The following is a 27,568-nucleotide window of genomic DNA, read 5'->3' on the forward strand; positions in this document are numbered from 1 at the left end:
AAAGTAGATAATCTATGCATGGACAATCAAGAACTGGCTAGCCATGCCCAGATGTGATTATCCCTCTCCCATGTAGCTGTTACCACTCTACACCCCCAGGGGTAGTGAGGGTTTCGTCTAGAAATGAAACAAACCATTTCACTAGAAAGCTTACACATACATAGACAGGCATCCCTTGGTCCTGCTGGCCCATATACAGCCTCTGGTGTTGAATGACCCTCAGAAGTCAGTGCCATATTTCTCAACCACTGAAAGTTCACTAGAGGTTTGGGTTCAGCAGCCACCCCATTCAACTATCAAAATCCTTCTTCCCCGGAAACCATTGATATCCTGGCCCAGCAGGAGGCCCAACTCCCCTTCAATGACATATAAATGTTCCAACCATTTGGCCAGGGTAATAAGGCACATGAGGAGCAAAGTTTTCTCCCTTGGGAGCTAGTCTTTACCTTATCAAGAACACAGAATCAAGGATTAAGTACTGGAAGAGATCTCTTAGATCGCTGGAATGATCTCCTGATTTTGAATGAGGCCCAGAGAGCTTCTGTTTTGCCTGAGGTCACACAGGTAGTAAGCAGCAAAGCTAGGAGGTCTAGAGTAAAAATCTAGCTACCAGCTAAGGAATCTTCCTGGCTACGGGAACTTGGGAAGACTAAGAAACCATGGAGAGGTTGGGATATTTATGGTGGTGAAAGAAGGAGTCATACTGATAAAATCATGGCTCATTTAAGGTTGAAAAAAGAGAATCTGTAAAATTAATGTGAATGTGGAAGTCCAGTCTGGCTCTGACATCAGAGGTGGTTGTTGTTGAGTTGTTTCCAACTTTTGCTTACCCTGTCTGGGTTTTTTTTTTTTTTTGGTAGATAGTGGATTGGTCTGCTCTCTCCTTCTTTAGCTCATTTCACAAATGAGGAAACTGAGGCAAACAGGGTTAAGTGACTTGCCCCAGGTCACTCAGCTAGGAATTGTCTGAGGCCAGACTTGAACTCGAAAAGATCAGCCTTCCTGACTCAAGGCCTGACACTCTATTGAAATCTGAGAAACCTGGTTCAAATGGCACCCTGGACACTTACAGCCTGTGTGACCTTGGGCAAGTGACTGAGCCACTCACCTCAGTTTCTTCTTCTGTAATATGAAGGGGTTGGACTAAATGGTTTAGGATCTGTGATTCTCTGACCTACAAAAATCACCATGGAGGCTTGGATTGAAGTCCTGGCTCTATCACATGCTGGATGTGTTCCCTGGTATAGGCACGACTCACTGTCCCAAGCCACCCGCCCAGGGAATAGAAGTTGTAGAATAGTTGTTGATCTAGGGGAGGCTGGATGGTGCAGCAGAAAAATTACTGACTCTGGAATCAGAGGACTTAACTTCAAATCCCAACACCAATATTACCTGTGTGATTCTGGGCAAGGAATAGCCTCAGTTTACTCATCTGTACAATGAGGGGGGTTCGTTCTATGGCCTCTGAGGTCCTTTGCAGCTCTAAATCTCTGATCTTCATTGGAATCTGCATTTCTTCTTAGGAGTTCCCCACAATAATGAAACCACAGTCTCTGACCAAAAAACAAACCAACAACAACAAAAAAAAAAACCCACAACACAAAACAAAACAAAAAAATTAAATTTAAATTAAAAAAAGCCCTAGTAACTACTCCTGCTATTATCCTGCATGAGTCACATAAGCAAGAGATGTCTGTCTCACTAATTGAGAGTTATATGGCTAACACCTATATGGTTATGTTTTAAGATCATATTCAATCCATTAATAAATTTAAAAAAACACAATCAATTATTATGACCCGCTGGGGTATGTGAGAGCTATGATTTCGGGGAAGGCAGAAAGCAACCAAACTGAACGAACCTGGCTCGATCTTCCTCTCATCCTCAAACACCTCTCTCTAACTTACTGTGTCCAAAACAAAACTATCCTTTCCCCACCCCAGACTCACCCCGCTCTTCCAAACTGCCTTATTTCTATCACCAGTAGCATCCTCCTTCCAGCCACAAAAGTTCTCAACTTCTGCATTATCCTGACCTCTCATTTTCTTTCACCCTACATGCCTGATCACTTGCTAAATTTTGTTTCTACTTTTGCAGTATCCATCTTCCTCATCCCCCTTCTCTCTATTCAAAAACCCACCATCTTGGTTCAGGTCCCTATCCCCTCTTCACCAGTTTACTCAGTAGTCTTACCCCACTTCAATACATCCTCCATATACCTTCTAAAGTGATTTTCCTTAAGGGCAAATCTATAACAACTCTTCTGGTTCTAAAGCTGTGATTTTATGAAGCTAGATATGGAATCAGGAGAACTGTGACCCTGGGCAAGTCACCTTTCTGAGCCTTAGTTTTCTCATCTACGGAATGGGGATATATCTCCTGAGAACTGCCCTGCCGAGCTCACTGGGTTGTTGGGAGGACATGCTTGGTAAACCTTATTTACCTATCAATGTGAATTGTTTCTGTTACTAACATTTCATTTGCCACACCAACTCAGTGGTTTCCTGCTCTGGGAACCTAGCAGCAGTGGGGAGCTGTCCACAGCTGAAGTTTGAGCCCAATATTGGGTCGTGGTCTCTGTCCTACAAGGTGGGATTAAAAAGATGCCACAGAGTTGAGCACTGAAACTGATCAAACGTGTTTCAACACCCCATTCCTTGATCTCTTTCCTGACCTCAGAGCAAATCTGCCTGCTTTGCCCTTGGATCCCACTGTGGCTGTCCTGCCAAGAAGGTCATGCTTCCCTGCTTTATCCTCTGGACACTGATATTCCCATACCACTAACCCTATTTCAGACATTGGCCAAACCTCCTGCCCCTGGCTCTGGACCATTAAGCACCTCTGATTAAAACTCTGCACCAAAGTGTTGGGGATTTGTAGACCCTGAGTTAAAGTCCCAGTTTTGTCCACTTGGGTAGTTACCTCTATAACCTAGAGCAAAGAGAGACAGTAGGATAGATAGAGCAGAAAGCAAGCTAGTCTTGGGAGTGATAATACTCCAATTCAAATCCCAGTTCTGTCAACCTACTATCTGTGTGACGGTGAGTACATTACTGTACCTCTATGCAAAATGAGAGGGTTGGAATAGGTGGCTTCTAAGGACTATTTGATCTCTGTCATTCTCATAATTTTATTCTTTGAACAGTTCATTTTTTTAAATGCAAATTTAATATTTTTTACCAGAGCAGTGAAAGTTCCTCCATCACCACCCCCCCAATCCCCAGACCAGTTGTTTCAATCACAGAAATACTACATTCTCATATTTTAAAAATGAGAACAAGATATTAGTGGAAAGAAAATTTTCCTCAGCACTACTTTCTTCTAACTGAGCGGAGAGCAGCAGGGGTGCCCTCAGCAATTTGGCCTCACCCTAATCTTTCCAGCCTTATCTCTGATTGAGAAGGTTCCCCTCCCTCCAGATTAATCTTGTCAAAGCTCTTTGAACCTCCATGTCTCCCACAGCATCCTTAACCCCTCTTCCATTCCTCAGCCCGGAACTGGCTTCTTTTCTACCCATCTAAACCACTAACCATCTTTCAAGTTCAGAACACCCCATCTTCTGTGTGAAGTGTCCACTGACCACTCCTAGCCCCAGTAACTGTTCACCTCTGAGCTTGGCAGCACTGCTGGCCATCTGTGTTTCTTACTGAGTACTAATCACATACTGCCTCATATTATTAGTTATATTTTTATATTTGTGGTCCATTTTCCCACGTCAATTATAAGCTTCTTCAGGGCTAGAGTTGTCTCATTCACCTCCTTGTCTCCCCAACAGTGCCTGATACACCTTTGATACTCAATCATGACGGATTGACTAATACAAGTACACCAACATCTCCAAACTTAAAAAAAACAAAAAAACAGGAGAGATATTGGGAGAGGAAACCTGGTTTTCAAATCTGATGCATAAACATGGAAAGCTCTTAAGAGCAGCTGGCAAACTTTTCCAGTCTGGGAACCAATTTCAATAAAATACAAATCACACTAAAGCCCTATCTGAGGGTAAAGGAGTGAGGGGGAGGGAATATAGGCTAGAGAGAAGAACCAAGAGGAAAAATAGCACTGCTTTTGGTAGAACCCCAATCGCAAAGAGATTATAAACCATGTATCAGACCAGACAGATACATTAATACAGCAGACCAGATTGCAGACAACCTGTTGACATCTAAGGACAACACAGAGTAAGAAAGAGAATACTGGGGAATGATTACTGGTTTCATTTTCACCACCAGCCCCGCCATCTTTATGGCACCTCCTTGCTCTAGAGGTTTTTAGAATGAGGCCCATGGTTTTTTTTAAAAAAGTATCTCTAAAAATAATTCCATATAATTAGTTTCCTTTAGAGTCTTATATTTTATTTTATACATTCTAAAACACTTTTTCTAAGGGGCCCGAAAACTTCACTTGATTGCCAAAAAGGATCCATGTTACAAAAAAAGGTAAATATCTCTGTTCTGGATGGGAGTTGAATTTACCCCTCAACTTGCTGGCTAAGTGCTAAGACACTATCTTCTAGGAATCTCATCTTATCTCCTCATAACCTCACCCTCTCACCTTTCCAGTCTTCTTACACTTTATGCCACCCTCATCCCAAGTTCCCCTCCATACGCACTGATCCAGCGACATTGGTCTCTCTCCCAATTCCAGGCATTTTTATTGGCTGTCCCCATGACAGTAAAATTACCTCCTCATCTCTACTTCCTGACTTCCTTCAAATATCAGCTAAAATCCCACCTTCTACAGCTCTCCTCCCTTTAATTTTCATGTTAATAATTTCCAGCTTATTGTGCATCATTTGTTTATAAATGTTAGACCTGGAATCAGAAGAACTGAATTTGAATGTGAGCTGTGACCCTAGGCAAGTCACCTCTCTGACTCTCAATTTCCTCATCTATGAAATGGGGATATGTCTCGTAAGACCTGTCTTGCCTTTCTTAATGGGTTGTTAGAAAGATGATGCTTAAAGGTGGATCTTCACCTTGAGAGGTCTCAGTTTCCTCATCTGTAAAACAAAAGGGCCAGAATAGATCAACAAATGAAAAAGCATTTATCAAGCACTAAGTACAGTGCTAAAGGCTAGGGATATAAATAGAAAAATAAGCCAGCCCCTGCTCTCCATAGGAACTCCTTCTCATTGGCTGAAGTTCCTGCAGTACCCAGGAGGTCTTCCAGTGGGCTGTTAAGTCACAGAGGAGGCTTCCCAAGAAGAATGATGGAGAAGACCAGCAAGCAAGAGGGTAATAAGCAACAGGATCTCTGCCGGCCCAATACCAATTCCTCCAGAGGGATGGGACGAGAAGGAACAATGCTTTAGGAAGTAAAAGGAGTGAAATGGAACAGCAGAAGGGAGGCCAAGACAGGTCCCATCCGGCCAGACCCTCAGGGAGCACACCTAGTCAGGATTTCAGTTTTCAATGAAAAACAGATGATGATAAAAATAATAATGATAATAATAATAAAGAGAGATTCCAAGTCCTCTTTGTTATCATTTAATTTTAAAGAACCATCTGAAGGGTGTTTTGAAAAAAGGATGGGGAGGAAATAACTGGATCACATAGATTAACAGCAGGATACGTTACAGAATAACTTCGAGTTTTTTTCTCCCTTCAGAAAGGAAAACTGTTTTCTATTCTTTGCAAGAACATTAGGGCTCATCTGGCTGGGGGATGGGGAGTAAGGCCAGGACAGGATGGGGGAGGAGGAGGGAGACTTGTCTCTAGCATCTCCCCTCAAATGTAAAGCAACCCAGTCTAAGCTAAATCTGATTTAGTGCTCACTTTCAATCTCAATTAAGGAAAACTCACATACAGTTGATTCCACATAGAATCACAAGGCATTAGTTCTGGAAGAGGCCACAAGAGATCATTTAGCCAAGCCTATTCCTTTGACAGGTGGGGAAACTGAGGCTCCAAGTGGTAAGAATATGCTGGACTTTGAGGAAGGTTAAAACAATCACACACTATGTAAGCCAAATGAGTGTCTTTATAAAGAGCACATTTTAGTTGGAAGGGAGGTCAGTCAAAATGGTAGAGACTCCTTCTGCCTTGTTTTGTCCCCAGAGGTCACATGTTATTTACATTATCCCCCTTCTCAATCTACATAAAGCATCTTTTTCAGGAAGCCAGCATTGGAATTTCATGACTAGGCTCACTTGCTCTGGGAAGTCAGGCACAGGGGGTGGTTGTTCAGTCATTTCAGTCACATCCAACTCTTCACGACCCCATTTGGGGGTTTCTTGGCAAAGATAATGGAGTGGGTTGCCATTTCCTTCTCTTGCTCATTTTACAGATGAGGAAACTGAGGCAAACAGAGTTAAATAAGTTGCTGGGGTCAGCTAGTATGTGTCTGAGACTAGATTTGAACTCAGGTCTTCCTGACTCTAGACCCAACTCTATCCACTGTGCCACCTAGCTGTGCATTCATCTCCATTTTACAAATGGATGGAATGAGGCATGGAGAGCTTAAAAGATTTATACATACTACAGGTCCCTCTAACACAATGTTCTTCTTGCTGACTGACCCTAGTAGACACTTCCTCATTCTCTTTCCTGGTGCCTGCCTGTACCCTGAGGAAATATTGCCCTTAACAGCTAGCAACAAGTAGTCATCAGCTAGCCCTCACAACCTTAGCCTGCATGGTGCTTTGCAATTTTTAAAGCACTTTCTGGTGTGTTGTTGCATTGGATCAAAATAATGCTAATAGCACTTTCAAATAAATAAAAAGAAAATTTAAATAACCCAATTTCATACAATGAAATTGAACAAGCAACAAAAGAACTCCCAGAGTGGGAAAAAAAACAGTACTAGACTGATTTACAAGGGAACTTTTACAAATATTCAAAGAATATCATTTAGACAATAATAGTTCACATTGATAACAGCACTTTGAGGTTAGCAAAATGCTTTATATATATTACTTCCTTTGATTCTCACAACCACTTTGTAAGGCGGGTGCTGTTATTTTTCACATTTTACATATGAGGAAACTGAGGCAGAGAGAGGTTAAATGAATTGCCCAGAGTCACATAGATAGTAAATATCTGAGACAGGATTTGAACTCAGGTCTTCCTGATGCTCAATCCAGAGCTCTATCCACTCTCCCAATAAATAACCTAAGCCTCTTACAAACTCCTAATTGGAATTTAGAAGTAACTTTGGGTTCTTGGAGGCTGAGCTTTCAGAAGGAGTGCTTTCAAAGGTTATGCCAAGATGGAAAGGCTTTGAGCACAAGCTTGGTGAAGCACAACTTATGTGATCCCAGCCTAATTAAGTTTAGAGAAGTTTAAATTAATTAAGTTTGGGTGGCGAGGGGGTGCCACTTTGGAAAACCACATGCTAAGAGGCAGCATCTGTATGGGATAGAGTCCTGGAGTCATGATGTGGGTTCAAATCCTGCCTTGGATACTTACTAGCTCTGTCACTTTGGGCACGTAACTTGACCTGTCTGGGCCTCAGTTATCTCATCTGTAAAATGGGGATAATGACAGCATCTCCCCCACAGGGTTTTAGTGAAAGTTAAATGAGGGAACATGTGAAAAGCACTTTGTAAACCTTATTAAAGCTAACTATTGTTGTGGTTATCAAATAAGGTAACTTAGGTCCAGAGAGGTCCAGTTACAAGCCCAAAGTCACCCAGATAGGAACAGAACCAGGACTAAACTCACAGAATACAGGCCCTGGAAGGGCCTTTTAGATACCATCCAATCCAACCTTTTCACTTTATAGGTGAAGAAACTGGGTCAGAGAGGGGGCGAGAGAGTGAGAGTGCAAGCAACTTGCTGAAGATCCCCAAAGGGAGGAAGGGACAAAACTCAGGTTCCAAACTGAGTTTTCAGGCCTCTGATTCAGCGTTTTTCTCATATCATGTTTGTTTTTTCCAAAACCCCAAACAACTGACCACTAGGATGTGCTGGTAAGCCAAAAATGCCCGTCCCCCACCCCCTCCAGTCTGCCCAATAACTCTTCACTGGCTTCCCAGTAAAACTGCCTCCCCATCCCTCCCCATCACTTTTGAGTAAATGTAAGTTACTAATAACCTGGCTTTCTCCCAGAACTGCTTAGTGAAACGGGTTAGCTCAGAACTGCTTTTGCAGGCATTGCATATGCTCCTTGCATTAGAAAGGCCAAGCCTGAAAATCTTTCACAGAGGCCTCTGGGAAACAATAAGGGAGGTGGGGTTGGGGGAGAGATCCAGTATTAGCCAAATCACTTGTTGAAATGCTGCTCCAGTCCTGGGCGTTGTGAACTTGATTTATGTATGAAAAGCGAAATACAAACAGCCCAGGCTTTCCCAATGACAGATAAGTTATTACAGACACTACTTAACAAACCACAATGTCACCCCCTGAAACATCTCTGCTAGAAGCAGTCTCACCTTTCCCTTGAAAACCCATCAGAATGGGATGTGGTACAAACACTACAGAAAACTCCCTTCTCATCTTGAAAGCATCCTTTGTTTCTGTGTGTGTGTGTGTGTATTTTCCACTTTAAAGGCTCACGTGCCACACTGAGATTTCTAAGTTCACCCCCAATCCCCTGTTCCTGCAGGAAACCAATGCACACAGCTCCTGGGAGAGGCCACAGTCAACCAAGTCTTAACTCTCACCCAATTAACCTCTGAGGATCCAGGGAGATGGCCAAGAGCTGTAACCATAGAAGTCAGTTGTAAGAGACCTCAGCTACCTGCACCAGGCTATACAGTGGGTAAAGTGAGGCACCTACTTAAGCTATATGATCTTAAAGGCCAAGAAATTCACATATCTGCCCACCCCCAATCTTTCCCCACCTACTGGTTAGGACCAGAAATTCCCTTAAATAGAGAAGAGAAATTTTCATTAAACATTCTTAAAGAAGGCTAGCTAGAGGTGCAAACTCCTTCCAGAGAAGGAATATGGTGGTTTAAATCTATAGCAATGGATAGCAGAGTCATCCCAAAGAACCACTTTGGATGGAAGGAAAGTGTCCGAGAGGGTCCATGGAGTCACAGGGGAAAGAAAAAGTCCAGAAAAGGAAGCCAGGGGCACTGAGAACAAATGATTCACTTTATAAGATGCCATGGTCTGTCTTCTAGCAACACCCTAAATATACCTTGGTGTCACCTTCATAATTCTTATTCTTTAGTAGTCTGTGACCATTGACCTAGTCCCCCAAATGTCAATTATTCAGTCCTACATTCTGAAGGACTTTCCATTTCTGATTTCAGCCTTTCACTCAGTCATCTTCTCCTCCTAAATTTATCAGGGAGCCAAATCAGGAGCAGTTGAACTGGATGTGTATGTATATGTTGATGTAACACCACAGGCACCTCTCTGTGCCCTATTCTACCCCTGTCCACTAAAGAGTCTTTGGCCACAAGAGTGCCTTTTAGGACTTGGAAGTAGACAACTGAAGGACCTTCCATCCAATAACTGTCCATTCACAAGAAACCAGTAAATGAGAATGTTTGGGTTCCATTAAATTTCCTAAGTAAACCGCCCCAAACCAGAATGGACATTGTCTCAATGTAATGGCATCAGGAGCATACATCTGTCCAGTGCCTTATACTTTCTGAGACTTTTTTTGCATGGTACAATGAGAGAGTGAATACTCTAAAGTCAGAAGAGACTGAGGTTCAGATCTGACCTTTGAGAAGCAGGAATTGTTTGATCCTGGGCAGCCCTAAGCTTCAGACAACTCTAAGTTACAGTTACAATAAAAATCACACATCCCTGGTGGGTTGATATTATACTGTCTAAAGAACTTTCAAACTTTCAAACACAATTACTCTCTAGGTATTTATTAAGTATCCACTATTCATGAGACATTATGTTATATTACTAGAGATACAAAGACCAAAAAAAAAAAAAAGATCCTATCTTCAGGAACCTTAAACTTTACAATAACCATGTGAGATAGGTAGGGAAGGTAATTATCCCCATCTGATGGATGTGGAAACTGAGGCCCACACAGGTAAAGCAGGTTTGTGCAAGATCAAACACAGATGGAGGAATCAAGATTAGAATCCAGTTGTTCTGACTCACTATCTTCATTTGGAAATTCATCATCTTAAGACACATCTCATTTACTTATCATTTTGTGGGTATTATTCTAGACTTCTCAATTAGAATATAAACTCTGAGAAAACAAATATCATGTCTTCTCTTCATTCTACATCCCTCCATAGTACTTAACATAGTGGCTTACATACATAAGGAGCTCTGTTGGTTAACTGATTTAAGGCTGCCTTCCCATTGTACCAGGGACTGAGAAGACCAGTTCAGTTGAGACTTGATGTCAGAGGTCAGGTGAACAAAGGGTCAGGACTTGATTAAAGGCCCTATGGGGTTCCAAAATGAATCGTCCCACCCAACAGCAGACTGCTTAATCCCACATTGCATCTTTTTTATTCTTGGACATTTACCACCATCTACCACCACCACCACCACCTAAGTGATCATTCTAGTGGGTCTGGAAAAAAGCAGCTTATTTGGGTAACCAGGAGATGGGAAGGAGAAGAGACCAGAGAAGAAAACGGGCAAAGGAAGGAACACTGGAAGAAAACGAATTCACTTCTTTTGGTCTGTTCCCCTGGGGAAACATAGCTATTTATCATTGGTCAAGGCACTTTGACTGATTCCTACTGCCCTACTCTACTATCTCTAAAAGCAGTTTTGAAATTCCCAAGTGAAAGCAGGGTGGGGATATTCTTTATAGATTCATAGACCATAAGCCAAAAAAGATTTTGTAAAAAGCACATGGCTTCTTTAAGAGAACTCTGAGACATTGGGCAGATGTGTCTTCTTACCTTCCTGAGGCTGCCGCTAATTAATACTTTCCTAGGGCTTCTATGTCAGGAGAGAAACAGAGACAGGTATTGGAGGTGCTGGAGAAAGGGAGTTGTACAGCCTGCTATGTCCAAAAACCTTGTGTTACCTAGGAGAAAGAAAAGAAAGGCAAGTGAGCTCCAGAGTCCTCCAGTCCAGCCAGGCATAGCTAGATCTGGTATAACTCCACCTTCTTGGGCACCATCTGTGCCCACACTGGACACCTGCTTGCAGCTAGTTATGGCCGGACAGGAGATGTGGGTCGGGCAATTGGGAGTGAAAAAAACATCCAAAGCCCAGGAGGGAAAAAGGAATTGGGTGTCTGGGTCACGCGAGGCAGAAGGTTGTATCGGCATTCTGGAATAGGTCTATGGGAGGGAACAAGAACGTGACCTTGACATTCTCCAAACTACTAATGTCCCAATAAGATGTTCAGCCTTCTCCCTCTTGTCCTCATCCCTTCATCTCTGTTTCTAGACGATGGGATACAGGTGAATGACAGTGAATGGGAGAGATGGTACATGCCCTGGAAAGGATGACGGGGTCCTTTCTGGATTCTCATGACCCCTCATTCATCCAATATGCATTTACCGAGTCACTGCTATGTGCAAGGCTACGAGAAATAGAACGGAGATGAAAAACATGGTTTTATTCTTTAAGAGCTTACCCATCCTTGGTAAAGAGAGGCAAGACAATGAGACATACTGAGAGGCTGTCTGGCAGAGGGGATTCAGAGATGGTCTTGGAGCTGTCAAGACTGCAGTTCAATCCCAGCCTCTCACATGGTCAGTCGATAAACATTTATTAATTGCTTAAAATGGACCAAACATTGTGTAGGTTGAGTGACCTTGGGTTAAGTCATGTAACCTCTAGATGCCCTAGGCCAGAGTCCGCTAATACTCCCCTGTACAGCCCAATAATATGAAAATGTAATTTTGTAATTGGGGAACATTAGCAAAATAAATAAAAAAAAATAAGCAAAAATATAATAAAATACGAATAACATATTTTAAAACTAAGTCAATATGTAGTCCTCAGGATCCTTGTGCACAGATCAGTGGTTTTTCCTTCTCCTTTCCTCCTTTCTATTTCAGTTTGATATCAATGTCCAAGGCAACTCTCTAAAACCATGAAGTGCTGAGAAGGTGTCAACCTACATTGGTAAAGAGATATCTTCCTCCAGGAGTGCCCTATACCAGTGATGGTCTAGTCCCTGATACTTAATATATGGCAGAAGGTAATGGTCTAAGAAAGGCACAAAGAATCATGGGAATACAGAGTGAGAGGTTACTTCTAGCACAGTTTAGAAGTAGGTATGATAACATCAGGGAAGGTTTCACAGAAGATAGGCTTTGTGAGCTAGTCCTTGAAGGACAGGTAGGATTTCAACTAGTCAATATGAAGGGAGGGCATTCCAAGTGAAGGACATGGCATTAAGAAAACAAAACTGCAGGCAGGAAACCACACAGCACGATTAGGAAATGCCTTTCAGTTTGGCCAGGGGATGGAGGAGGAGCTGGAGCTGGAAAAGCAGATCTGGGCCAGAAGATTCATGGGTCAGAAGTTTATAAAGTTATGGGCAAGTCTAGACACTGATGGCACACCAACACCGCTTGGCCCTGACCCCCCAACAGGGCCTGGGGTCAGTGAGCAGGAGGCAAGCATGGTTAGATCCTGACCTTGCCCCCAAATAACATGGCCATTCAGGAGAAGCCCAGATAGGCAGCAGGCGGCAGAGGCTGGACCTCACCAATGTCTCTCATCATGTGATTGTGCTAGCTACCATCATATATTTGGTTCATACCACAGCAGGCACTATCTGCACCAACGAGCCCTACTCACTTGGGACCTCGAGAGAACAAAACAGCTAACCTGGAACAAGATAAAAACCAACTCTTATCAAGTCCTTGGGCTGCCACTATTCTGGTATTCTTTCTCCTCTCACATGACAGGAAGGGCCAGCGTAGCTTCTCCCAACTTCCACTAGTAACAAAGAGAAGTAGGGATGGAGGGACAGGGAGATACAACAGAAGCAACTAGAAACCCACACCAGGAACCACCACAATGCAGAGTGACCTCCTAGCAGAACCCAAGTTTCCAAGAGGCAACACGAGTTCTTCCAACTCTGAATTACAGTGTCCCATAAACTAGACTCTTGGGGGTTACTGGAGTAGATAGACTGTCACACATACCATTTCAGAACCCTAAGTTCACCTACTGATCCCCCAGTAGGCAAGGCCCAATATATCTTCCCAGACACTAAGAAGAAGCTCATTGTCAAACCTGATGCTACTTCAAGGTAGGGCTTAGCTCCCTGCCTCTCCTGCCTGCTTATTTCTCTCCCCTCACACCAAAAGAACTTATACTGGAAACTAAGGGGTGCCCATTGATTGGAAAATGGCTAAATAAAAAAGTATACGGATGTAATGGAATACTATTGTGTGGGTTTTTCTTTAAATGTTGAAAGAGGTGGTTTTAGAAAAACCTGGGAAGACTTGGGTGAACTGATGCAGAGTGAAGAGAACAAAATCAGAACTGATACAATAGCAACACTGTAAAGACAAACAACGTTGAAAGACTTGGGAATTCTGAGAAATGTAACATCCAACCAGGATTCCAGATGATCCACAGTGAAGCATGCTACCTACCTCCTGACAGAGAAGTGATAGACTCAAGATGCATTTGGGAGCATGACCAATGCAGGAATTTGTTTTCCTTGGCTGTGTATACTAGTCACAAGAATTTTGTTTTCTTCCTTTTTCAGTTTTTTTTGGGAGAAGAAGAAAAGGCTTGATAATTTAAAAAAAACAGGTGTTGGGGTTTTTTTTAAAAGAATATACATTTGAATAGATCCCCAGAGTCCCCTAAAATACATCCCATCCTTTATAAACAGGATTAGTCTAAAAAAGAAGGCAACAGATGGGGGTAAAATACTCAGCTTCCATTATAGGCTTGAACACTGTTATGCAAATGAGCAAATCACTTCACCTCCTCTGCCTCAGTTTCCTCTTTTGTCAAACGGGGTGCTTAATAGCAATAATATACAATAGTTATATCCATTATGAGAGTCCAAGGAGATAATATATATGAAAGCACATTTTCACAAGTTCATTTCTTTATTGTGTCTAGTGATCCAAAAGAATAATAACCGGCATTTGTAGAATTACTTTAAAGTTTGCAAAGCTCTTTATAGACACTGTGTCACTTGAGAGTCACAACACTTTCTGAGGTAGATCCGGAAGAAATCACTATCTCCATTTTAGAGATGAGAAAACTGAGAATTAAGGAAGGCAGAGTTATTTGACCATATTCAAACAATTAATTAGCATCAGAGGGAGTACCTGGACCCATGTATGAAAGCACTTTTCAAAAATAATCCAGCATCCAATATACAGATGTCTACTATGTCCAATCCTCTGTAAGTCTTACTGGAGGAATGAATATAAAATGTAAGACCAAGTCTGTGGCCTTAAGAAGCTGGCAAGTCTAGCTTGAGAGATATGCCACATAATACCAGGCAATATATGTTTAGTGCCCAGTGAATAGTGCAAATAAAGTATTAGAAGAATTCTGAGGAGGGAGAGGCCACTGTGGGCTGAAATGGACTGGGAATCCTGTCTTCATAGATAAGATGGAAGTGATACCAAGAGGGGCTGCTCTCTGGTCAAGCTGCAGCCAATGAGGAGTTCTGTAAAGGAAGGGAGAGACAGGAGGGCCAGCAATGACCTCCCAAAGCCATCATGTCCTGATGAATCCTTTTTTGATGCTCATACCCCCAGAGGCCATGGCACTACCTGACACTGGCCAGGAAGTAGGGAGGAAGGGCCTAAGGAAGGAGGAGGAGGAGGAGGAGGAGGAGGAGGAGGAGGAGGAGGAGGAGGAGGAGGAGGAGGAGGAGGAGGAGGAGAATGTTTCGCAGCAAAGGGTTGGGGAGAGGAGAAAGAGGGGAAGGACTCATTTTTCAGCAGGGGCGACGACATCAGTGAAATGTGTATTGCTCCTTCCTTCTTAATTATCTATTAAAATATAATATCAAGGGCGCCTGACAGTCTTACAATGGAAAGTCTCTCCCGAAACAAACCAAACTGCCAGCCGGAGCAAATTAAGAATTGTAATGCCAGACAGATGAATGCATTTGATCTGCTAAAAATCCCTCAATGTATTGACTGCACTAAGGCTAAGCAGGGAGGGGAGGAGGGAGTCCTGGGCTGCAAGAGGCCAGATGCCCTCAGGTGCCTGGGCTTAGGGAACAAGGCTGATGTGAAGTCAATAAGAATGTATTAGGTGCCTACTGTGTACTGACTGCTGTTCTTAGGAATAGGGAGTGAAAACTGTCCTTACCCTCTCAAGTTCACAATCTAAGTGCAGTGGATAAATCCATGTGTGTACAGAAATACACAAAAAAAAGAGATTCAAAACACAGTGATTTGGGGTGCGGCTCAAGGGATGAAGTGATTTGGTGATCAACTAAAATATGGCGCTTGAGCAGAGTCATGAAGGATACTAGTGATCCTAAGAGGGAGATGTGAAGAGGCTGAACATCTACAGCCTGAGATGCAAAGGTATGGAGATGGGAAATGGAGAGTCAAGTATGAGGAACAACAAGGAAACAGGGCTATTGACTTCCACGCACCCAAATGGGAAGTCAGTCCTAAGATACCCATTACCTTCCACTCCACCCCCCCTCCCGCCCCCCCCAATACCTAAACTCTTCTTGGCCACCTTCTAGTTAGGAAGGGCTCCAAATAGGCTTGATAAATACTCAATAACTAAAAATGACACTGCCTGGCATGAATTAAGGGTCTTATAAACCCAAGTTCAAGACCTAGTTCAGCCACCAACTAAATCATTGTGCTATCTTTTCATCTCCACACCTCTTATTTCCTTGCCCCTGGGCTGAGAGTGAACTTGATGTTTTCTAAGTCCCCTTGTAGTTCTAGTAGCCTATGGTTAAATTCTTGGATTCCACTCCGGGTGAACTCGAGACCCCAATACAAGATTCATTTGCTTCTGATTTTTATGATTCTTTGCATGTACTCGTTTAGTAATTTCACATGCAGGGTCTTGTATATCCCTATTGGACTAACAGCATCTCCAGGACAGAGGCAGATCTTCTCCCTTCAGTGTGCCCAGGACACTCAGCCAGACACCAAGGTCAGCAACAGTCATCACTACTGAATCTGAAAGAAAAAAAATCAATGGCCTTCGAAATGCACAGTAGTTTCCTGTTATTGTTACTTCTCACCAGGCCTCCCCAACGAGGACTCCTGAGCCTCACCTACCACCCAAGAGGGTCAGCAAGAGGGAACTTGGAAGCAGAGGAGGGAAACAAGTCAAAGGGAAAAAAGGTATAGAAACAAGGTGGATTCCCACCTACTCAGCAATGCTGAGATCTGGGAAGGGAAGAGGGGAAAGAGAGAGAGAAGGGAGAGAGAGGAGAGAGGAGAAAGAGAGAAGGAGGGAGAGAGAAAGGGAAAAGGGAGAGAGAAGAGAGAGGGGGAGGAGAGGGAGAAGGAAAAAAGAGAAGGAAGAGGGAGGAGAGAGAAGAGAGGGGGAAGAAGGGAGAGAGGGAAGGAGGAAGGAGAGGAAAGAAACGAAAGAGAGGGGGAGTGGAGGGAGAAGATACAGAGAGAGAAAGAAAAAAAATCAAAGGAAGAGAAAAAATCCTTGGAGATGGCTAACATGTCCTGGTTCCTTCACCTCATACCCCTCCTCCCCAAAGCCCTTCTCTACCCCTTCCAAGCATGTAATTGAGCCTCTCTTGTGCCACCCTTAAGGGTTCTGCCTCACTGGCTCTTGGTGGGCTAAGCTGACAGCAGATGTCCATCCCTGTGCTGCTCAGCAACTGTTCTCTGAGACCCCAAAAAGCAATTACCTTTCCCTGAGCTGAAGTGACTTCAACTAACCCCCTCCCCCTCATACATCCCCCACAAAAAAAGCAGCTGGGGGGGAAGAGGGGGAGAAAAAAACTATCAAGATGTTGGTTTAGTAGAAAAATATCTCTCCTTGCATCCTCGATTTCTTTGAAGTGTGCAATGTGTTTCTTTGAGGACGTGGGTTTAGATATTCAATCATTTAGCCTGCTAAACTGAAGACTGCAAAAGGAGGCTATTTCTTAAAAATATACGAAGTCATATTAAATTATTGATAGCCATTAAACAGGGAGAAAAAAAATTAAACAGCCCTCAGCTTTTATCAATCATTCATGCAGTTTCCACTGGGGTGTTTTCCTGGGCAGATATCACATAGCAGAGTGCAAAGAGTCCAGGTCCTACAGGCATGAATTCATTTGCTATGGATGGAAAAGGGGTGGGATTTCATCCCCCAGCAATTAAGAAGGCACCAAGAGAAGGAGCAGGGAATCAAAGACTGGGAGAGAACCCAAGAGGTCACAGAGTCCACTGCTCTGCCTCTACATCCATTCACCAACCAGAAACTCCCCCACATCACCACCTTCCCAGCCCTTGCCTTCTACACACAAGAAGCTCTCTGTGTCTTGGTCTTAAGGTTTACACATTCAGTTAACATTTCTGGCTCCAACAAACCAAAATGTTCAGGAAGTCCTTCCTTATAGACTACCTAAATACCTCATGCTTCAAGGGAAAGGGAGGGCATTGAGATGGGGTGATAGGAGGGGACTAACTGCGAGATGGAGTCAGGGTATATCTCAAGGGTATGGGTCAAGGCCCGTTACTCAAATCCAGCTCAGGTCTAATAAGATAGGAGTAGGTGGCATGGATCTCAACCCAACCTGTGGCTATGAGAACACAACCCTTACTAGACAAGATCTTAGAAATCAATTCAGAGCTCCCTCATTGGACAAAGGGGGCCACTGAGAAGAGTTGGGTAATTGACTTGGGCAATTGGTGTGGACCAGATTCACCTAAGGTCACACAGTTCCTGGATGTACCTAGATTAGTACATCGGTTCCTGACACCTGATCAAATGCTACAGCAGAATGGCTGACCTCGAACTCTCCCCAATTAAATAATGCATGTATTCTACAACGTTTAAAGTGCTACATAAATGTCAATGATCATTATTTTTATGCCCTAGACCTAGGCCATCACTATTGTCCCCACTCCTCTGTTATTTTGCCTCCTTTCCTGAAAATTCTCAGTCCCTGTACCCAGCTGAGCCTTCATGGCAGAATATCATATTCCATCCCAAGCCCAGCTAACTTGTAACTCCAACCTCTTTCCTCAGGTGCCAGCAGAAGTTACACAAATACCAATTCCCTATCACCTTGCACCAAAATCCCAGGCAGAGACTTCGAAGACAATGAGACAAAACTGGGCTTCTCTTCACCTCTTCCCCTCAGCCCCTGGGGCCCCACTGAACTCTCCCTCCCCAGGACACCTGATCCATCTGCTCCTGGGCTGAGGCTCTTCCTGGCTCCTCCACCCCCCACTCCTCCAATGGATTTTAAAGGGAAAGGCTCCCACCAACCAGAAAGGCCAAGAGAGGCTGTGAAGCAAACCCAGGGGGAAGAGAGCATTCATTGCAGCTGGAAACAAAGAGGTTCAAGGCCCCTCTCTCCCTCTCCTCCCTAAGCCAGCCTGCTCTGCATTCTTGAATCCCTTTCAAAAAAGCTAGAGTCAGGGAGGAGGCGTGCCAAATGTTGATAGCGCCCTAGCCAGGAAAAGCTGCTGTCATAGGAAAACATTTTGAAGAGAGTGTTTGTTTACAATCAAAACCTGTTTTCTAAAATAATAGTGATAATAATAATAAAAATAATTTTAAAAACTTTAACTTCAATCCAGAATTGAACAAGCCAAACTTCTAAGAAAAATCTCCCTATTACTTGAGTTTTAGATTAGGGAAAGGGAAAGGGCGGGGGCGGGAAGGGGAGTCCCACTCTGCTACTGAACTAGTTCTGGGAGACCTTGGGCAAGTCACTTAATGTCTACTGAAAACTCCAACTGCCTCATTGGTGATCACCTCCCTTCTAGCTCAAAGGTTCTTCAAGATTCTCTAAAATTGTTCAAATTTCCTTCACAGGCTAACTCACGAGGAATGACAGTAGGAGATTCTGTCCATACACCAATACCACACTTCTCTTAAAAAATGCCCCCGAGGGTTTCAAGGTTCAAAGCTGTACTTGGGCAAGACAGAGAAATCCTACAAGCAGTTAGAAGAACCCACTTAGCCCATCACAAACTTTGACTTAAGTGCATATAATGTTGGAAGTATTTATGCCAGTTGCCTGGCACACAAAGATATGGATGACATACCCCTCCCCTTAAGGAGCTTAAAACCTAATGGGGGAAGGACTGGAAATACAACAATAGCTATGGTACAGAGGAGAGGACTAGGGAAAGTGCTCATTTGATACATATGAGGAGATACCACTTTCACTTCGAGTTAGGAGAAGCCTAAGGAGATCTCAGGGAGATCACCCCAAGGCACAAGAGCTGGACCATTAAGGAAGTCCAGAATTCCACGGATGGAGACTGGGATGTGTACAAAGGAGTACAAATGAGATAGAGCTGGACTGCCTAGCTGGATTACAGCGTAAAGGACAGGGTATGATAGAAGATTAGAACGATAGGCAGCAGGCAATTTGGAGAGAGCCTTGAATGCCAGGATGTTTAGATTTTATTGGGCAAGCAATGGAGAACCCTGAAAGGTTCTGAATAGAAGGATGTGATCAGAATGGTCAATATGTTAGAATGTGAGGCATTAAGGGGATAAAAAAAAAATCAACATTTGCCTGACTTTTTGGATGAGTGAGGGTGAGGAAGAGGGGGGAGAAGTCAAATCAGATTCCAAGGTTATGAGTCTGAGTATCTTGGGAAGACAAAACAGAAAAGAAGATTTAGGAGGGACAGGTTTGGGAGGAAAGATGATGAGTTTGTTCTGGAACATGTTGAGTTTGAAGTACTAAGAGAAAATTCAGGTGTTGCCACCAATGGGCAGTTAGAAGTAAGGCTCAAAACCAACCCAGAATGGCACCCTATTCTCTAGGAAAGCAAGTTTCAGTCAGCAACATCTGTACTTATTTGTAAGTTCTTTCTAATAGCTAACTGAAGTCATTATTGACCTAATTTCAAGTCAAAGAGATTTTTCTCAACCAAAAATAAATTTCTGGAGCTATTCCATCTGATGTGAAAGAATTCCCAGCCAAAGAGCAGAAGCTGGCCACAAATGAATCATTATCATGTAGATTCTCAGACCGCAGTGTTAATGGTGCCGAAATCTTGGGCATAAGCCATCTGTGAGCTTGACTTCTCTCTTTTGTATAGCTGCTCTAGACTGAGAATCAAGAAGACCTGGGTTCCAATCCCACCTCCGATACTTACTATCAGTGTGACCCTGGGCCAGTCACTTAACTTTTGTCTGCTTCAGTTTCTCACGTGTAAAATAAGGGGTTTGGATTCAATGATCTCTGAGGTCTAATTCTATGATGCTCCAGTTCCTCTCTTTCCAGTCTTATCTCTTAGAACTCTTCAAGATGAGCCCTAGGCTTCTGTTCTAGCTAATCCCTTCCCTATGCTCATTTCATCCTTTGGAATGAATGTTCCTTTCCCACAAACTCCTCACCACCCATGTGAAGAAACCCTAGCCATCATTCAATGCTAACTATCAACATTCTACCACTTCCATGAAATCTCCCCTGAATACTCTGGCCATACCAGTGTCTCCTTTCTTTCTGCCTTCCCACTGTATTTTTGGTCTGTACCTAGCAATTCAGAAAATTTAGCATGGAACTATTTCATTGTTTCCTTGCAGATATAACAAACAGTGAAAAGTAAGAGAAGAAACAAGCACTGATTAAGTGACTATTATTTGCTAGGTACTGTGCTAAGTTCTTTACAAATATGATCAGCCTTGGGAGGTAGGTACCATTAGTTTTCCTATTTTACAGATGAGGAAACTGAGACAGGCAAAGGTTAAGTGACTTGCCCTGGGTCACACAGCTAGTGTCTAAGGTTAGATTCATACTCAGATATTCCCAACTCTAGGCCCAGTGCGCTATCCCCTGGGCTTTCGAGGTCAGAGTCAGAATGCCCCAGATAAGAGTCTCATGACCTTCAACAAGACTATTTAACACTCTGAGGCTTGGTCTTTCATCTGTGAAGTGGGAATATGAATTCTTATGTTACCTTCCTTACAAGGTTGTCCTGAGAAAAGCCTTTTAAAAGCCTAAAGATTTTAAACCACAGCTGTTGTTCAGTGGTTTCCGACTCTTTGTGACCCGTATGGGGTTTTCCAGGCAAAGAGAATAGCATGGTTTGTCATTTCCTTCTCCAGCTCATTTTACAGATGAGAAAACTGAGGCAAACAGGGTTAAATGACTTTCCTAGGGTCACACAGCTAGTAAATGTCTGAGGCCATATCTGAACTCAGGTCTTCCTGACTCCAGGCCTGGTGTCCTATCCACTGCACCACCTCCTTACCCTTAAACCTTAAATGTAGTTATATAATAATTATTAGTAGTATAATTCTTATTATTACAGATGAGAAAAACAGACATTAAGAGAGAAAATTCCTTACTCAAGATCACTCAGATAATAAGTGGCAAAGATCCCTTTACTCCGAGCCAAGGCTCCTCCCATAGGCTATATACAGTAAGTATACTAAACCACATTAAGGGGAATGCCTCTAATACTGTGGTGGTCCCAGGAACCCAAGGTTAGCTGAGCAAGAGGAATCTCCAGTGGTAATCTACAGGTTCTCTTGTGAAGGAGTCTGGGGAAGACAGGAAGACACTGGAGAAATCTATAGGCTAGGGGCAAACTGAGGTCTCCACCCAGCCCAGAGATCCTGAGAACCCAAAGCTGACCTCTAACGGAGGTGTCAGAACCATCACTCTGACTAATTCTAACTACTCACTAATGGGCCTTTATTAAGGAGGAGTGAAAAAGAGAGTGGCATTTTTCACAGCTTGATGGACCAATTCCCTGGGTTAAGGAGCCCAGTTCAGACCTCTGGGGGTAAGGGAGGCTGGTCTCAGCTGATTGGAGTATCAGAGTCCAAATGGCCAATTGATCCCTGGGTCAATAGTGATGGATATCAATAAGCAGCACCACATTCTTCCTGGTACAGGGACAAGTTGGCTAAAGCCCACACAGATCTTTCTAAGGACTGATAGAGTGCGGGAGAGAGAGAGAGAAAAGGAAGTTCTACCAGCCCCAGAAAGTTCATCTGAGGACCTTGGTAGAAAAGGTCTCTTTCTCTACAGCAAAGATGGGGTTTTATTTATAGTAATAGTAACAACTCACATTGGTCTAGAACTCTAGGTCTTTGACCTAGAGCATTTCCTTCAAAGAAACCCTGTGAACAAGGTTAGGCTAAGTCTGATTAATCCTGCTTTACAGCTAAGGAATTCAAGGGTCAGAGTAAAGTTATTTGTCTAGGATCATACAGGGCCAGAGCCATGATTTGGACTCATGTCATCTGACTCTAAGTTCAATACTCTTTTCCCCACTACACCCCAGTGCCCTTTGTATCTATCTCCTGTTTTCCCCACCTCCACCCCAGCACCCAGGAAAGTGCTTTATCTATTGATGGTATCAGTGAATAAATGAATGACTGTGGGGACACAGATGGGGTGTCCAGACCTATAACTGAGGCTGTAGACACCTGGCTACTCAGTAAGTCTTCCTTCCCTGTCTGGGTACCTTCTCTCTAAAAGACAGGGTTCTGGACAGTCAGGCAGTAAAGAAGTTAATACAATTAATTAAAGAAAAGGGGGAAAAATCCACCATTTCTCCTACTTCTCTTTTCATTTCTCTCTCCACATACAGCAGTAAGTCAGAGGGTCTAAGTATCACAGCCTGTTTACTAGATAGGCAACCTTGGGCAAAGCACTTAATTGTCCCAAGACCTCAGTTTTCCCATATATGAAGGAGAAATAATAATTTCCACCCTTCTCTGCCCATCTGAGTTAAAAAATACCACCTCTGACATTTACTAGCTGCGTGACCACAGAGAAGCCAGCCATCCTCTCTGAGTCAGTCTCAGTTTCCTCCTCTGTAAGGTGGGGATTCAAGTCAACTCAACAGCTTCCATAAAGCATCCACTATGTGCCAATCACTTGGGACACCAAAACACAAAAACTCCTGTCCTTGAGAAGTTGATGCTCTACTACAAAAAATGCCTGTGGAACAGGTGGATAGAGTGCTAGATAGGCCTGGAGGCAGAAGGACCTGAGTTCAAACTCTGCCTTGGATGCTTACTAGCTGTGTGACCCTGGGCAAGTCACTTCATCCAGTTTGCCTCAGCTTCCTCATCTGGAAAATGGGCTGGAGAAGCAAATGGCAAACCACTCCAGTACCTTTACCAAGAAAACCCTAACTGGAGTCACAGAGTCAGGCAAGACTGAAAAGACGCAGCAACAACGACAAATTTCCCTATACCAATAAAAACACAGGGTCAAGTTCCTTCCCCCTGCCATTCCCTCCCCCCAAAATTATCATGATCATAAGAGAGTTATAAGAATGTTCCCTCAGAGAGAAAGGGCACAGATAGGTGTCTTTAGCCATGGATGTACTATAAAGGATGATATTATAAAACAATACTGTTATCACTATGTTATAACACCTGACAGGGAGAGAATAATATTATCTATAAAGAATAACTGTCAGCTGTTCCTAATACCTCCCAAGCTACAAGACAGTTTGGGACAGGCAAGATCACTGGATTTGGACTCTTGGCTCGGACATCACCCACATGTGTGACACAAGGTATTTATTTCATCTCTCCAAACCTCAGTTTCTGCCATTGTAAAACAGAGAGATTATACTTGCACTCCAAGTAAGTGAGGAAATCCTCTGGAACCCCATCGTGTTATCCATGTAAATGGGAGTTAGTATCATGACCATCACCTCTCAGGGATGGCAGACAGATAAAAAATAAACTAAGTGCTTCGATCTAGAGGAGCAGAATTACAAAGGGTAATTATCATGACAAAACTCCTGCAGGAATTTTACATGCAAGAAGGCTCTGTGTGTTCTTAGTCACATAGGGTCTTTTGTTAGCATGCATGAAACGAGTATGTTTTTATGCAACCAAAATGGGGCTTATGCATATCCTACTCTGCTGTGGGAGCTCCATAAATATTAATTTACATTATTACGATGAATAATATTGCCCCTCTAAATGGCTCAGGACCTGAGGTACCCTTATAGGCTACATACTCTCTTGGCATCCAGCATATATACACATCAGCCTGATTCAATTGGAACACACACACACACACACACACACATGCACACACACACATGCACGCACACACATTCACAGACGACATTGAGAAGCAGGGCTTGCCATCTGCAGAACCCTCAGCTCTGAGAAGCCCGCTAATGTAGTCGGGCCCTTCCAAAACAACCCAATAAATCAGTAGGCGCTTGCCGCAAACGTTTAAATCACTGTCCTAAAGTCGACAGGCGTTTTGTACTAAAATACGAGAATCACCAAGCAGGCTGGGCTCGTTACCCAGCCTGAACAGCCTGGTATCATTTATTTCCCCCACCCCAGCCCGCCTTAGCCAGGCAGCTGAACTCCCTTGACCCAGCCTCACTCAATGGCTTCTAGCTAGCAGAAACTCACCAAGGATTTTTCTTCCTTCTTTCCCCCCTCCCTTACCTCAAGTCCCTGTATTTCCCCTATTTTTCCAGATCAGATGGGAGCAAGTAAGTGGTGCAGTGGAATAAACATTAATGGGAGTCACCCCCATTTCTGTCACTTTAGGCAAATCACTCAGTCACTCTGGACCTCAGTTTCCCCATCCATTAAGTAAGGAGATTAGACTCGACCAAGGCTTCTTTATCTTGTATGTGTGTCCAGGCAGGTCCCTTGGGTAGAGCCCATGAAAGCCTACAGACCTTTTTCAGAATCGTATTTGTTGCCTACATTCATGACTGAAGGAAATGCTGTTTCAGTTAGAGTCTAAGAAAATGTTATGTTTTTCTATCTAAATTCACAGACCCTCTGGAAATCTATCCATGATGCCTAAGGGGTTAAGAGCCCCCTGAAGTTCATGATCTCAAAGATTCCTTCTAGCTCCAATATCCTAAAGTTGTAACAAACATCAATCCCAACATGGGTAGGAGGGAAGGGCGGAACGATCATCATCAAAAGATAAACCTGACCTTTGCACGTAAAAAGGCCAATTCTTCGAACCTTAAGGGTAGAAGCCGTTAGAAATGGCATGACCTAATATTTTCACATCTTCTCTAAATAGAGATCACCTCTGCTCAAACCCATACCCAAGAACCCCAGGCTAGCTAAAGCAAGGGGAATTTACAGATTCTCTTAACAAGGAGCTAGTGGAGGAGACAGCGAGGGAATCTACAGGTCAGGAGCAAACTCAGGTCTGTCTCATACTGTTAAGCTGAGGTCTCATAGTATCATAAAGGACCTCGGAAGTAATCCACTCTGACCCTATCACTTAACATGAGGACACTGAAACCTAGACCACTCATTGACTTCTCCAAGATTACACAGCCAGTAATTGGCCAAACTAGAATCTGAATCAGGTTCTTCTGAGTCCAGAGTCCAATGCTGCCTTTGGTCTGAGCACCAGTGTCCTCCTCCAGGTCTTTACCTCTCTGCTCTTCAGTGGGAGAGAAAGCCATGGAATGGAAGTGTCTCTGCCTTGTGACTAGTTCTCCCAGCCTCCCTCTTCCTCCCAGCACCAACTCCCCTCCCCAGAACCCCTTCCCAATGTCTGCAGGGTTTTCTAAAGGTATCTGGCCAACCCCTGCCTGGTCTGTTCTGCCCCAGACCGCCTGATAGGGAGGGCCAGCCAACCCAGCCAGTGGAAACATCCAGAGTTGGGAATCACTGCAGAAAAACATTCCCCTGGGGGAAAGACTGTTTACCTCAACAGAAGGGGAGAGGAAGCCGAACTACACACCGCAGAACAGATTAGGGATTGATGAACAATAGGCAATTACCCAAAATATCATCAAACACAACTCCAGAAGAATTTAAATGCACTCTGACAAAGGGGACTGCAAGAAAACAGACTTCCACCTACACTGCTGCCATCATTCCAGGGTTGGGGAGGAGGGTATGGGGAGGATAGGGAGTAACAAGTGTAGGGAGGAAGGGAAGAAATAAATATTCCTTCTTCCCCCTTTAGGGAAACTGAACTGGGGGAAGTGAGGACAACAGAAGAAGAAAGAGGAAGGGCAGAATGATCTAAGATTAAATCCTACTCAGGCCAGGGCCTAGGGAAAGGAATTTAAAATACACCCAATGATCACTTTCCACCCATGAAATCCTGTGGTTCCTGGGCTATAACTGAAGTGGATAGCAGAGGCCTGGGAGCTGGAGAAATCCAGGCCATCAATCAATACACATTTACTGAATGCCTACTATGGGTGGGATGACATCAACAAATGAATCAACCAACAAGTGTTTCCTGACTGCCTACTGTGTGCCAGGGACTAGAGATTCAAACACAAAAGATGAAATAATCTTTAGTTCCGTTTTTTAGTTTACATTCTAATGTAAAGTCCCAGTAAAAAATATACACAAAAATGAGTGGGGCCTGGGTAATAAAAAGTCCAAGTCCTTGGCAAGATCAGACACTTCTATGTGATAAGATTGAAGCACACAGAACCGGGTCGAATCAACAGGACCAATCATGACTGAGCAAGAGTTCAAAGGAGGGAGACAGATCACCCTGGCAAGGCATCAAAGAAGTGACACTGAACCTGCAGGATTCAGGTTGGTGGAAAGGAAGGGAGAGCTCCTCGTTCCCCCAAATGAAAGAAACAAAAACCAAACAAACAACCACAAAAACCTTAGGCACTATGGAAAATGAATTCAACCTTTGGTCTCCCCTACTTCAGTTCTGCCCACCCCACCCCACCCCACCGTAGCCTGTAGCATCTCTTTGTTCCATAAACCTCTAGGACAGAAGGCTAGCCTAGTCATCCTCACTCACCCCTGGAGAGCCTCCTACAAGTCTGCTTTAATCCAGTCTGCTATCATTCTCCTCAGGATTGTTTGTTCTGCATCTGGTCTTACCAGAAGGTCTTCCATCATGGAGTTAAGTGGTTGATAACTTGCAGGAGCTATTTATCTCGTAACTAGGATCCTGGTCGGTCCCAGGCTCATGTGTCTACATTTGGCAGCCACTCTCAACAACCACAGGGCACCTTTGGTCCTCCCTCCCTCTGTGACTGGGGGTTAGGAGGATCAGGAAGGGACAGAGCAGAGAGGATGCTCACTTACCGTTTGGAACCAAAATTTCACTGGTTCTACTCTGCCCAGGGATTTCAGTGGCATGTGCAAGGCAAACAATCCACCAAAATTTCTAATTGTGCTTGCCCTGTCCTCCCAGGAACTGTAACAACCTCTAGCCCCACTCCTTTTAAAAGACTAAAATCATTTAAAGTTCAGGAAAACTGCCCATACTTAGGGGCAAACTTGGAATACCGAAATAGGAAAAGGAGCCCTTTCCAATGAGAGGAAAAAAAAAAAAGTACTCAGAAACACAGCTGATCTGCATTAGCCATTTCTTTACCTGAGGTTAACAACAACAACCCAAAAGGTTGTCTTCATTTTCGGAATAAACTTTCTTGGTAAAGAGATAACAAACATATCCTGCCCTTGAAGTTAGTCTTTTTAGAAAATATTTATAGCTTTTCAAGACAGTTTGGTAGCAATTGGATACAGCATCTGCTTTTTTCTTGCTTTCCACAACAGTTCTGAAACCCAAAAGCAGTCAGAAAAAAAAATACACCCATCAATTTTGACATGAAATACAGAGCCTATGGCTTCTTTGAGAAATAAAATGCAGAGCTGGC

General features: G+C 43.5%; 1 protein-coding gene across 12 annotated transcripts in view; it reads right to left on the reverse strand.

Annotated features, from left to right (window-relative positions):
* ZMIZ1 (zinc finger MIZ-type containing 1) overlaps positions 1–27,568 on the reverse strand; it is a 439,750-nt gene that overhangs the window by 354,651 nt on the left and 57,531 nt on the right. For 8 of the 12 annotated variants that reach the window (XM_072628053.1, XM_072628048.1, XM_072628050.1 and 5 more), the window contains exon 2: positions 10,784–10,911. The exons of 3 other annotated variants lie outside the window; for them this stretch is intronic. The gene's annotated coding sequence lies outside the window, so the exon portion shown is untranslated. Of the gene's footprint in view, positions 1–1,392; positions 1,554–10,783; positions 10,912–27,568 lie in introns of all 12 variants that reach the window. One more of the 12 variants, XM_072628043.1, reaches the window with a different exon arrangement.

The sequence above is a fragment of the Notamacropus eugenii genome, chromosome 1 (genome assembly GCF_028372415.1).
Source record: "Notamacropus eugenii isolate mMacEug1 chromosome 1, mMacEug1.pri_v2, whole genome shotgun sequence".
Taxonomy (NCBI): domain Eukaryota; kingdom Metazoa; phylum Chordata; class Mammalia; order Diprotodontia; family Macropodidae; genus Notamacropus; species Notamacropus eugenii.